Source organism: Rutilus rutilus (genome assembly GCF_951802725.1).
Source record: "Rutilus rutilus genome assembly, chromosome: 8".
Lineage (NCBI taxonomy): Eukaryota > Metazoa > Chordata > Actinopteri > Cypriniformes > Leuciscidae > Rutilus > Rutilus rutilus.
In genome coordinates, this window is record NC_140222.1 from 18,298,264 (window position 1) to 18,309,709 (window position 11,446).

Here is an 11,446-nt window from a genome sequence, read left to right on the forward strand (position 1 = left end):
TGGATAGTTCGCTGGTGCTAGGCTAGCGCGAGTCAACGGTAGATGCGTTAGCCTGCCATTAAAAACAGTTTTACCCACTCCACAGTACATCAAAAGCAAATAAATTATAACGCCAGACTACCGATATAAATGTCTGTTGAGAGAATAATGTTAGAAATCAAACTACCCTTTCATCGCATTGCAATAGTTATACTTTGTTCCCTGTGTTTATTAGCACAGTCTACAGCAGCGGCGGAGTGATATTAAGTTACCTAGGCAACCGAGACTACTACTAGCTAGCTAGACGTCCCGACTGTAGTGCGCTTCTTTTCTGTGTTTACTTTTCGGCGCAGTACTAACCGGAGCAAAGTAAAATTCCGCCACTGCTGAGAAACTAGTTCCTGTAAATGTAATGCGATCATTGAGATGCAAGTGTAGTTTGAATTCTAACATTATTCTCTCAACAGACATTTACATCGATAGTCTGGCGTTATATAATTTATTTGCTTTTGGTGTACTGTGGAGTGGGTAAAACTGTTTTTAATGGCAGGCTAACGCATCTACCGTTGACTCGCGCTAGCCTAGCACCAGCGAACTATCCAAAAGTAAGGACTGGATGAATTTTTTTTAAAACTGTCTCCACTGATGAATGACAAACAGGCTCACTTGAAAATGAGGTCCGATGTTGAAAATCCTGAACCACCCCTTTAAAGGTTGGATTTTTCCTAATTTTTTTAATTAAGGCATTAAGTTCAATTTCCAAAAGATGATTTTTTATTCCTCTTTTTAGTCAACTTTAGCATGGGTGCCTAAACTTATGCATAGCACTGTATGTCTATGCAAGAGTTTCACCTTTTAATGTTAATGCATTTAGACAGTAGGTGGTACTGTTGTATTACATTTCACAGAGCAGCCAAGTCAGTGTATAGACTGCATTCGTTTTTACTAGGTTTGTCTTAATAAATGCAGGCATGAATTTCGTTTTTTGCATTGGTCTTTTAATCATCTGTATTTATTAATACAGATTTGTATGCATGAATTGTGCATTTCCAATCCTCAAAGCAGTTAATAACAAAAAAAAAAAAAAAAAAAAAAAACTTTATACAAAATACATCATGCTCTTCTTCGATAACCAAACAAACAATTCATTGTCTGTGGCTGTGTTTGTGCGCACGGGAAATATGCTGCGCATAACAATAGAAAACAAGGAGAAACGCACAGTCACATGCTCAAACAATCAACAACGTCGCTCTAGAGGTGCGTTGTGGACTGCGAAGTGGACTTCACAGGGTTTTCCGCCATCTTAAGTTAGATTCTAATCCGAAGGGAGCGAACATGTTCAGTTCGAAGGGCACTGCGCACGGCATAGGGAATAAGGGAACATCGACATCACTTCACAGGAAGCGGAGAGCGATGATCACACACCCAACTGTCATTTCGCGCACGACGTCACCACCAGTCAGAGCGGTCATAACTAACGATGGAGGAGTTTACGTATGTCTGTAAGTAATACATTTCGCCATTGTTATACAAATGACAGTATTTTTATTTTAACCGTTATTGTTGTGAATATTATACTATTTTTGATGATTATAATTTACCTCAGTGAATGCAGCCAGCTTAGCTAGTTTGTGAAGTAAAGTGATTTTATTTTAGGTAGTTGTAAAATAGTGCAATATAATTGTAAATATATAATATAATAATAAAAATTAAAATATGAATGTAGTCCTATATATATTTATGTTATATCATAATCTGCGCGACTCCGTCGTTGACTTTCTTAATGTCATTTGCAGGGCGTTTCAAATGAGCGGTTATTGTCAGTGAAGTCCACTTCAACTGATATACTGTGCTCAAGGAGTAGGGGAGCAGTGAACACTGCATATGGACCCTGTCGAATGGAACGCACATTAGATGTGTAAAAACAAGTGGAGAGTGGAAAGCGCGAGCGCGCCGCTGTCTCATTTCCACAAGCGCTTGTTCTCCTGTGGCGTCTGTCGTTGCTATGCAACCATGAACTGCACTCTCCATGATGACAAGAGCTGTGTCTGAAATCGCTCCCTATCCACTATATAGTGCACTATTTAGGGTGTCGGCCATTTTGTAGAGGTGTCCGAATTCTGAGTGAACGACATCATTCCCTCCATACTTTTACCCAATCCTCTCTGAATTCGAGTGTACATACGATGTACACTTGATGAGACACTATTTCCCACAATCCAACACGATAAGGCTATAGAGCGCGAATGAAAAATAAACAAAAATGTCACCATGGCAACGGTGCACGTGAGTTAGAAAATCATTTAAGACCAGACGCCTGGTTATTTATTTATATATACCGTTATATCTATATTTGAAAAATCAAATGTGTTGTGTAGTGTTTTGTTCTCTTTTATTTTCACATATAAATGTAAAAAGTAAATAAATATGACAAGCAAGTTTTTTTTTTAATCAAATAACGCAATAAACGTGAAAAATACATACATACAATTGTTACATACAATTCATACAGCCAAAAAAAGGAATTATTAAAGATGGGTAGGTAATGTTTATGACAAATTGTCTGAGCTCTCTGGCGCGTGATAATTATGTCAGCGTCCGAATTCTTTGCTGATGTAGTGCACTCAACTGCCATTCACTATGTAGGGATTAGTGAACGAGTGAGCGGTTTCAGACACAGCTAAGGAAGTATCAGCAAAATATTAATAGATTTCTAGCCCTTGCATTAGCTTTACTACTAGATATATTTATGGAGATGAAAAATAATAAGGCAGCTATGATCAGCTTTTCGGCCGAACATTCAATGTTGTTATGCTGCAAGCTGATGGTTCGTTGCTGCCGCGCTCTATCACTCGCACACCATAAAGAGCAAATTGTTTTTTAATGTTTCAATTTCGTGATTAAAATGACATAATTTGGAAGCGGATAATTTATTCACAAACAGCTCATTATGACTCAATGTTAGAATGCTGCACCTACACTCGATAGTGTGGGGTGGTGTGGCGCAATGGATAAGACACATGCCTTTGGTGTGAGAGACCCGGGTTCGAATCCACTGTGAGACACCAATGTGTCCCTGAGCAAGACACTTAACCCCTAGTTGCTCCAGAGGCGTGCGACCTCTGACATATATAGCAATTGTAAGTCGCTTTGGATAAAAGCGTCAGCTAAATGAATAAATGTAAATGTAAATGTAAATGTAGTGTGAATAAGATCAGCGCAATGCAGACCACTGCATTGACAGGGTAAAACATATGATCTGTCTACGGCCAGGGCTCAGCGGAAGACAGAAAATGCCGGTCCAGCGCTGATTGAGGAATTAAATTCAAAAATAAAAGACAGTTTTACATCTTTTCTCTCGCATTCTCGCATTTTTTTTTTTTTGCATCTCGCATCTCTCCACTACCTGCTAACGTTAGTGCACTGCACCCGAGCAAGCACACTTTGCAGTTCCTCCGGAAATGCATTTTTGTAGTTATGTATGTTCCCTGTAAACGATTTTTGACTGCATTATAATGATTTCTTAATTTAGAATATGATAAAGATTGTGTAGGTGGATGTGTTCTGGGAATTTTCCAGTTAATAGTATAACATTTAAAGCCCCTTAAGTGAACGAAATGACTCGAAAAAAGATTTGTTCATTTTGATGAACGAGATCGAACAAGAGAGTCAGAAGACACTGGTGGCTGGTGTTGCCAGATTGGGTGTCTTTTTCCGCTACATATTAAGGCTGGTTTACGGTGTGTTTTAGGTGGGTTTTCGCCTGGAAGGCTCTATAGAAATCTTGCACTCTATTGAACAAAGTTAAACTGAGAGAGCGTGCCGTTCACAGACACCAGGATGAACGAGTTCACAGTAACGTTCATCAGGTAGTAATGCGGTACGTTCAGTTCACGTTCACCCAAAATATGAACGAGTTCATGAACTATCGTTCAATGAATGCATTCAGGCACAACACTGATACTCAGCATCCACAATGTGAAGCTGTGCCTGGACTTGGACTTGGAAGTAGTAAGCATGGCTCCTGTCCAGTGTAACATCATCCGCATCTTTAATGAGGCAGAATCCCTTGTCTCCAGCACACAGGCGTAAATTTCCTTCATCTTCCTTGCAGTGTGGGCACTAAAATTCACAGTGAAAATAACATGAACTTTTTTATATATTTTTGCTTATTTCACTAATTAAAGCATTTAATATTATTTGCAGACTGTGTGGTTTCCCGATCTTGTCACTTAGTGTTGAGCCAGGCTGGTTCAATGGCATATGATAATGGTATATGTACCATTATCCTAACCCCTATACTTAACTAACCCTATTTCTGCCTAACAAGCCTATGCCTTATGTTTACCCTTGTGGTATTCTTACCCAAAATCTCACCTCCGTCTTATCCTTATTCATCCCTAAATATCTTGTCGCAACTGTGGTGAACTTGTGTGCCTCTGGGTAGCATATGGCCTTTATCAAGCTCTTGGATGGATTCAGAGGATTAGTTTTAAGAACTTGTTCAGCATAGCGGCAGTTATGCGTCCAGCTCTTTGTCGAAACCAGATCCTGGATGCACCCTGGCTTTGAGTTGCCTTCTCTACAGCCTGGACCTGAGAGGGGGTTAACTCTTCTAGCTGGAAATCCTAGCATAGCTCTCCAAGCTCTTTGGGGGGTAGCTGCAGAGTCTCTGGTGTTTTGTATTCAAGAACAGTTTTAGGCAGCAAAAAAGATTTGGGGACAATTTTTTTTATGGTAATTCTCCCTAGCCATTAGTGCAGCACTGCTTGGACAGTTTCTGCTTCAGGACTCAAAAAACCTAGCATATTTTTCTGACCCTTTCCTCACTCTTGGACATTGAAGTGGGTTCACAACCTTAGGTTGTTCAGTTGATTTCCCAGCGATGGCATCATCCAGTTTTTGTTTTTTGGATTTTGTTGAGGAGAAGCCTATAAGAGCTACAGGAGCATCAGTAATTTGGAAAAAAATAAAAGCATGAAGAACATAAAGTACTGCCCTATTACTGGAAATGACAAAAAAATTTCTGTGGTCCATAACATGGAAGATTATGATTTAAGATATGACACTGCAACTGCAATTTGTGTTGTTTGTATTAGTCTAAGACAACCCATATGAATTTTGGTTGCAGTGTCAGATCATACTTTCCCTGAGTTACCTGCACCAGCATGTTTTAGGAATTGACAGTCACTGTCACTGTCAAGTAAAGTAGGGTACAAAACAAAAGAAATGTTATGTACAGTACATTTGAATACCTTTTTTACATATGATGGTATCAGCCATTTGCACTTTTCCGTTGTGCAGGAGGCTGTATCTCGCATCTTAACACCAGCTTCAATGGAGAAAAGAACTGCCCCTACATGTGAACAGGACTCTGACAATCTGAGAAAAGAATAGAATAGACATTTCTTAATTAACCACAAATTCAACATTGTATTTTGCATGGTTAACCTATGGGTGTGCACTGGCGATATGCTTAAAACAATAAATAGAACATCAAGACTAACAGCTAACAGTTATACAAAATACAGGTGAAAATAACTTACCCTGCCATGCAATTGCAATGAGCTGTAATGACTTCTCCACTTTCTTTCGCAATGATCCACGTCTTTAGTGGTGTTTCGGCAGACCTTTGAGAGTGGTTAACCTAATAACGTAAAGTAAACAGCCGTAAAAGTAACGTCGAGAAGCGCAGTAGCGTTGAATGGTTGTTAGGGTTAACGTTACGGATTAATTCTCACCCCTTTCCACTTGGTAGCGAGTGTGCTCTTGCTGCCTATCAAGTTAATGTTAAACGAATGGCTTTTCTGAGTTACGTGACATTGTTACGAGCTGTCTTATTGACGTCTTTCTGCGGTTGTTCTCTCTCACCACATCAAAGAGCGACTTTACTGAGTTGAGACTTTGCTGAGCTGAAGCTGAGACTTTGTGTCATATCAAAAGTAACTAAGTTACGAGTTTGCGAGCACAGGGACCTGGTGCTCCGGCACCTCGCCCGTCTGGGCCTTCGGGTCAACTGGGAAAAGAACAAACTCTCCCCCATGCAGAGGATCTCTTTTCTTGGTATGGAAATCGACTCGGTCGCCATGTACGCGCAGCTTATGAGCGAGCGCGTGCAGTCACTGCTGAATTGCCTGAGTCAATTCGAGGGCAAGAGTGCGGTCCCCTGGGGCATATGGCATCAGCAGCGGCAGTCACGCCACTTGGACTGCTTCATATGAGACCCGCTTCAGCACTGGCTTCGCGATCGAGTGCCGGGATGGGCATGGCAAGAGAGCACAGAAGTGCCCTTAGAACGAGTGCCCAGGCATGTTGTTGTATCAGCAGATGCCTTAGCCACGGGTTGGAGTGATATGTGCAATGGACATGCTGCCGTGGGCTCCTGGACAGGACCCCAGCGCCTTTGGCATGTCAATTGCCTCGAGTTGCTGGCAGTACGCTTAGCTCTGCACCATTTTCGGACGTTGCTAAAGGGCAAGCATGTACTAGTCCGTTCAGACAACACGGCGACAGTAGCATACATCAACCGTCAGGGTGGTCTACGGTCCAGCCGTATGTCGCAACTCTCCCGCCATCTCTTGTTATAGAGTCACAAGTGTCTGAGGTCGCTTTGTGTCATTTACATTCTGGGCGGGCTCAATCATGTAGCTGATGAGCTCTCACGACAACGCTCATGTTCCAGGGAATGGAGACTCCATCTCCAGAAGGTTCAGCTGATTTGGGAACAGTTCGACAATGCACAGGTAGGTATGTCCCGATCTGTGGAACCTGCATGTGTGGGTTCTGGACGGGACATGGAAGGTTTGAGTACCCTACCACCTCAGGTGGTGGCTACCATCACTTCAGCTAGACCCTTGTCCATGAGACACACCTACGCTCTGATGTGGAACCTCTTCGTCACCTGGTGTTCTTCTCGCCGAGAAGATCCCAGAAAATGCCCAATCGGGTCTGTGCTCTCCTTCCTCCAAGAAGGGCTGAAACGAAGGCTGTCTCCTTCCACCCTTAAGGTTTATGTGGCTGCTATCTCTGCACACAACAACCTTGTGGAGTCAAAAATGGTAGGACAGCATAACCTGGTCGTCAGGTTCCTTATAGGGGCGAGGAGGTTAAATCCTCCTTGCCCCCTACTCATGCCCTCTTGGGGGCTCGCAGTGGTACTATCTGCGCTGCAGAGAGCTCCCTTCGAGCCATTGTAAATCAATAGAGCTTAAGTACCTTTCTATGAAGGTGGTACTCCTGGTTGCTTTGGCCTCCATCAAGAAGGTAGGGGACCTTGGCCTCACGTGATCTTGAAACCCCGGCCTGGATATGTGCCCAAGGTTCCCACCACTCCTTTTAGGGATCAGGTGGTGAACCTGCAAGCGCTGCCCCTGGAGGTGGCAGAAGCAGCCTTGGCACTGCTCTGTCCAGTACGCGCTCTTTGCGCTTACTTAGGTAGAACGCAGTGTTTCAGGACCTCAGACCAGCTCTTTGTCTGTGTTACGTCCCTGTGCTTGTGCGTGGCTGTATCTCTCTACCTCTCTCTATCTCTCTCTCTGATATATTCTTAGGTGCGCTCCACCTCTGGTATGCTGTTGGCTTGGGGAGCTGTCAGTTTTTATCAAATGGCGTGACATCACTTCCCCTGCGGCCAATCAAGTTTCCCGCCAGCAGCAATAAAAGACGCGGAACAACACGAGGAAGCAACTTTTTTTCTGTCGCTCTGTTTTTTTTTTGTTACTTTGTATGCTTATTCTTTTTGTTACTGTCATAACCCTGTTTATTTTTGCTGCCATCTCATTTTTTGAATAATGTTGTGTGTTTTTTCCTGTACATTCTCTTTCTGTCTTTTGATGGCGTTGTTCGACCCAGAGTAAAAAGTGGACAGGTTATAAGTCACGTGACTTGCATAATACAACACCTAGGTAACTCGATGTATATATACCCCAGGTAAGAAAGTGAACGGCACCCTCTGTATGTTTTGTGTTTGTTAGTCAGAGTAATTTAGTTAGGGCGTTGACGCAGAAGAGTTGATGTCTTTTCTTTTCTTTCTTTTATTAGTTAGATTAGAAATTTAATTACAAGTTAGAATGAGTTTTGTTTTGTTCTTTTCTTTTCTTTTCTTTGGCTCCACTAATTGCGTCCCTTTTTTTTCTCTTGGGTTATTTATCTGATTTTTTTTTTGATCTGTAAATATTTGCTTTTCTATTTTTTCATTGCTTATATTCACCATTATTATTATTACTATTTGTTGTATAATAATTTCACTTCTGTATAATAAAATTATTTTTCTTTCACACTAATTTGTTGTGTTGTCTCTTCGCACCCTAATCACACCAAATTTTATCACAACCTCAATGTTACCTCATAGGAGTTCGTAACAGTCTGTTAGAGGGCAGCAGAAGGGAAATGCTCTCTCCAAACAGAGGTTGGATAGTGTCTCTATCTCACTGGATTGTCACTATCTCACTGGATAGTGGACGCTATTGTCTTGGCATACCAGGTTCAAGGCCTGCCATGCCCCCTAGGGGTAAAGGCACACTCCAGCAGGAGTCAAACAAAAATCAGCGAGTCATGCATTGAATCAATGCCATTGGTCTCTATTTTAGGGATTACCCATGCGACACATTGCTGGTCAGCTGAGCCTTGAAAAGTGGAGCTCAAAGTTAAAAATAATTAACACCTTGTTTCATTACTATCTTGTGTAGCCCTTGGCTCCTCCAGCACAGTTGATGTCGACACCTGAGTGCAACTTTCCCTTGGCAAGTCCACCTTGCCACCCCTGGGGTTGAAACTTCCACCCTGCGGGCTGGGTTACATAAACCAACAATAGTCAATCTTACCTGATGGCCCCGATAGGCCGTGTGATGTGTTGGGACCACTGAAAGGCCGGGTAATGTGTTGGGCCCCAATAGGCTGTGTGATGTTTTGGGCCCGATCGACCAAGAGACATAAAAGGCTGTGATCGGCCAGTAATAAGAAGAGAAGTATTTGTGAAGACCGAAGCCAATAGATATAGTAGGAAAACAGCTCTTCTTAAAATGCTTAATGTACATTTATTATTTATTATTACATTAGTTTGTCTGTCTCTGTGCCCATTTTAATGAAGCTAAATTCGGAATAAAACTGTTTTCATTGGTATATTTTACTGTTTCTTTTGTCAAACAACGGAATGAATATGAAATAGTGACTGAAATGCAACCCAATAAACATAACCAGCTCTCCCTTCCAAGACGTTAATCTGCACAAAAATCCTGATAATCGAGCCGTCGTCTGATGAAATCAAATACACATAAGATAAAGACAATATTTGTGTTGTGATTTCGGCTGTACTTGCATGTAAAATTAGAGAAGCAACATAATATCTGTGTTTAACTGAATTAAAGATACTACGAGACGCAGAGAGAGAGAGAGAGAGAGAGAGAGAGAGAGAGAGAGAGAGAGAGAGAGAGAGAGAGAGAGAGAGAGAGAGAGGTGCGCGCGCGTGCTGGGAGAGCAGTACCGGCGATTCTCAGAAACTAAATAAAGTTTGGGCGCTTTTTTGAAGGGAAAAAATGGCTAAAGGGGTCTGCAATGTCGCTAAATTGGCAAGACTGTGTATCTCCATTTCTTCAACTAGGGGTTGGGACACGGGTCAAACAGAAAATATGCGCTGCGTTGATCAGCCGTTAAAAATATTTGTGCCGCTAATAATAACACAATATATTATTACACTGTGACGAAGGTATAAGTACACAATGTATTATTACACTGTAATAAAGATATAATTACACAATGCATTATTACACTGAAATAAATGTATTTAAAACACTGTAATAAAGGTATACTTGCACAATGTATTAGTACACTGTAATAAAGGTATAATAACACATGTATGTTACATTGTAATAAAGGTATAATTACACATGTATTATTACATTGTATTAAGTTATAATAACACAATGTATTATTACATTATAATAAAGGTATAATTTCAAGGTATAATAACACAGTGTATTATAGTAATAAAAATATAATTTCACAATGTATTATTACACTGTAATAAAGGTATAATAGCACAGTGTATTATTACACTGTAATAAAGGTATCTTCTTGTTCGTCCATCAAAGTTGATGATGACCATGGCACGTTTGTCATTTTGTTGGGGTTTGATGAGTGCGCAGATGACTGAAGAGGCCAATCCGAGCCCGGAATTCCCTGCGGCACACTGGACAGGTCAGGGAGGATGTAGAGCTCTGAGGTGCAGCCACATGTCCTTCCTTGGTAGATTTGCGTTGCTGCCTCTTCAAGATAGCACAGGAGCTTCTCCTACTCTCACAGAGGACTGCACCGTCCTGGACTTTTCTTCTCCAGGCAGGTCGGTCCTGTGCTAGGGGTTCCCAGCTTTTCAGGTCGAGTCCAAAGCTCTTCAAGGAAGCTTTAAGGGTGTCCTTGTAGCGCTTTTTGGGGCCACCTTGTGCTCGCTTGCCATTTTTCAGCTCGCCAAAGAAGACTTGTTTTGGAAGTCTCACGTAGGGCATTCTGATCACGTGGCCAGTCCATCTGAGCTGTTCCTTCGCAAGCATGGTGTAAATGCTGGGGATATTTGCCCTGCTGAGGACTTCCGTGTCAGGGATTCTGTCTTGCCAATTGATCCTCAGCAGTTTCCTCAGACAGCTCAAGTGGATATGATTCAATTTTTTGGCATGGCGCTGGTAGACTGTCCAGGCTTCGCACCCATACAGAAGAGTTGGTAAGACAACAGCCCGGTAGACCTTCAGTTTTGTCTCCTGTTTGATGCCAGTCCTTTCCCATACTGAGTCACGTAGACGTCCAAAGGCTGCGCTGGCCTTGACAATCCTGATGTTAATTTCATCATCTATGTGCACAGCACGAGAGAGTGCACTACCAAGGTAAATAAACTTGTCAACGGCTGAAAGCTTTTTCCCATTCACAAAGATGGTTGGCTCAGTGTAGGGTTTCCCAGGAGCAGGTTGGTATAGGACTTCAGTCTTCTTTGTGCTGATTGTTAGGCCGAAGTTGTTGCAAGCTGAGGAGAGGTGGTCCATACTGTCCTGTAGATCTTCATTTGAGCCAGCAGCCAGAGCACAGTCATCAGCAAACAAAAGTTCTCGAACAGTGACTTCCTCCACTCTAGTTTTGGCTTGCATCCTCCGCAGATTGAATAGCCCACCGTCAAAACGGTAAATGAAGTTAATCCCAGTGTTGTAATTCTGGAATGAGTCTTGCAGCATGGCAGAAAACACCATGCTGAAGAGCGTTGGTGCTAAAACGCAGCCTTGCTTCACCCCGTTTGTGATTGGGAACGGATCAGAGAGTTCTTGCTGGTCTCTGACGCTGGCCATCATACCATCATGGAGATTGCGCACAATGCCAATGAACTTGTCTGGACACCCATACTTGGCCATGATTTTCCATAGGCCCTGCCGGCTGACTGTGTCGAATGCTTTTGTTAAATCAACGAAAGCCATATATAGATCAACATTTT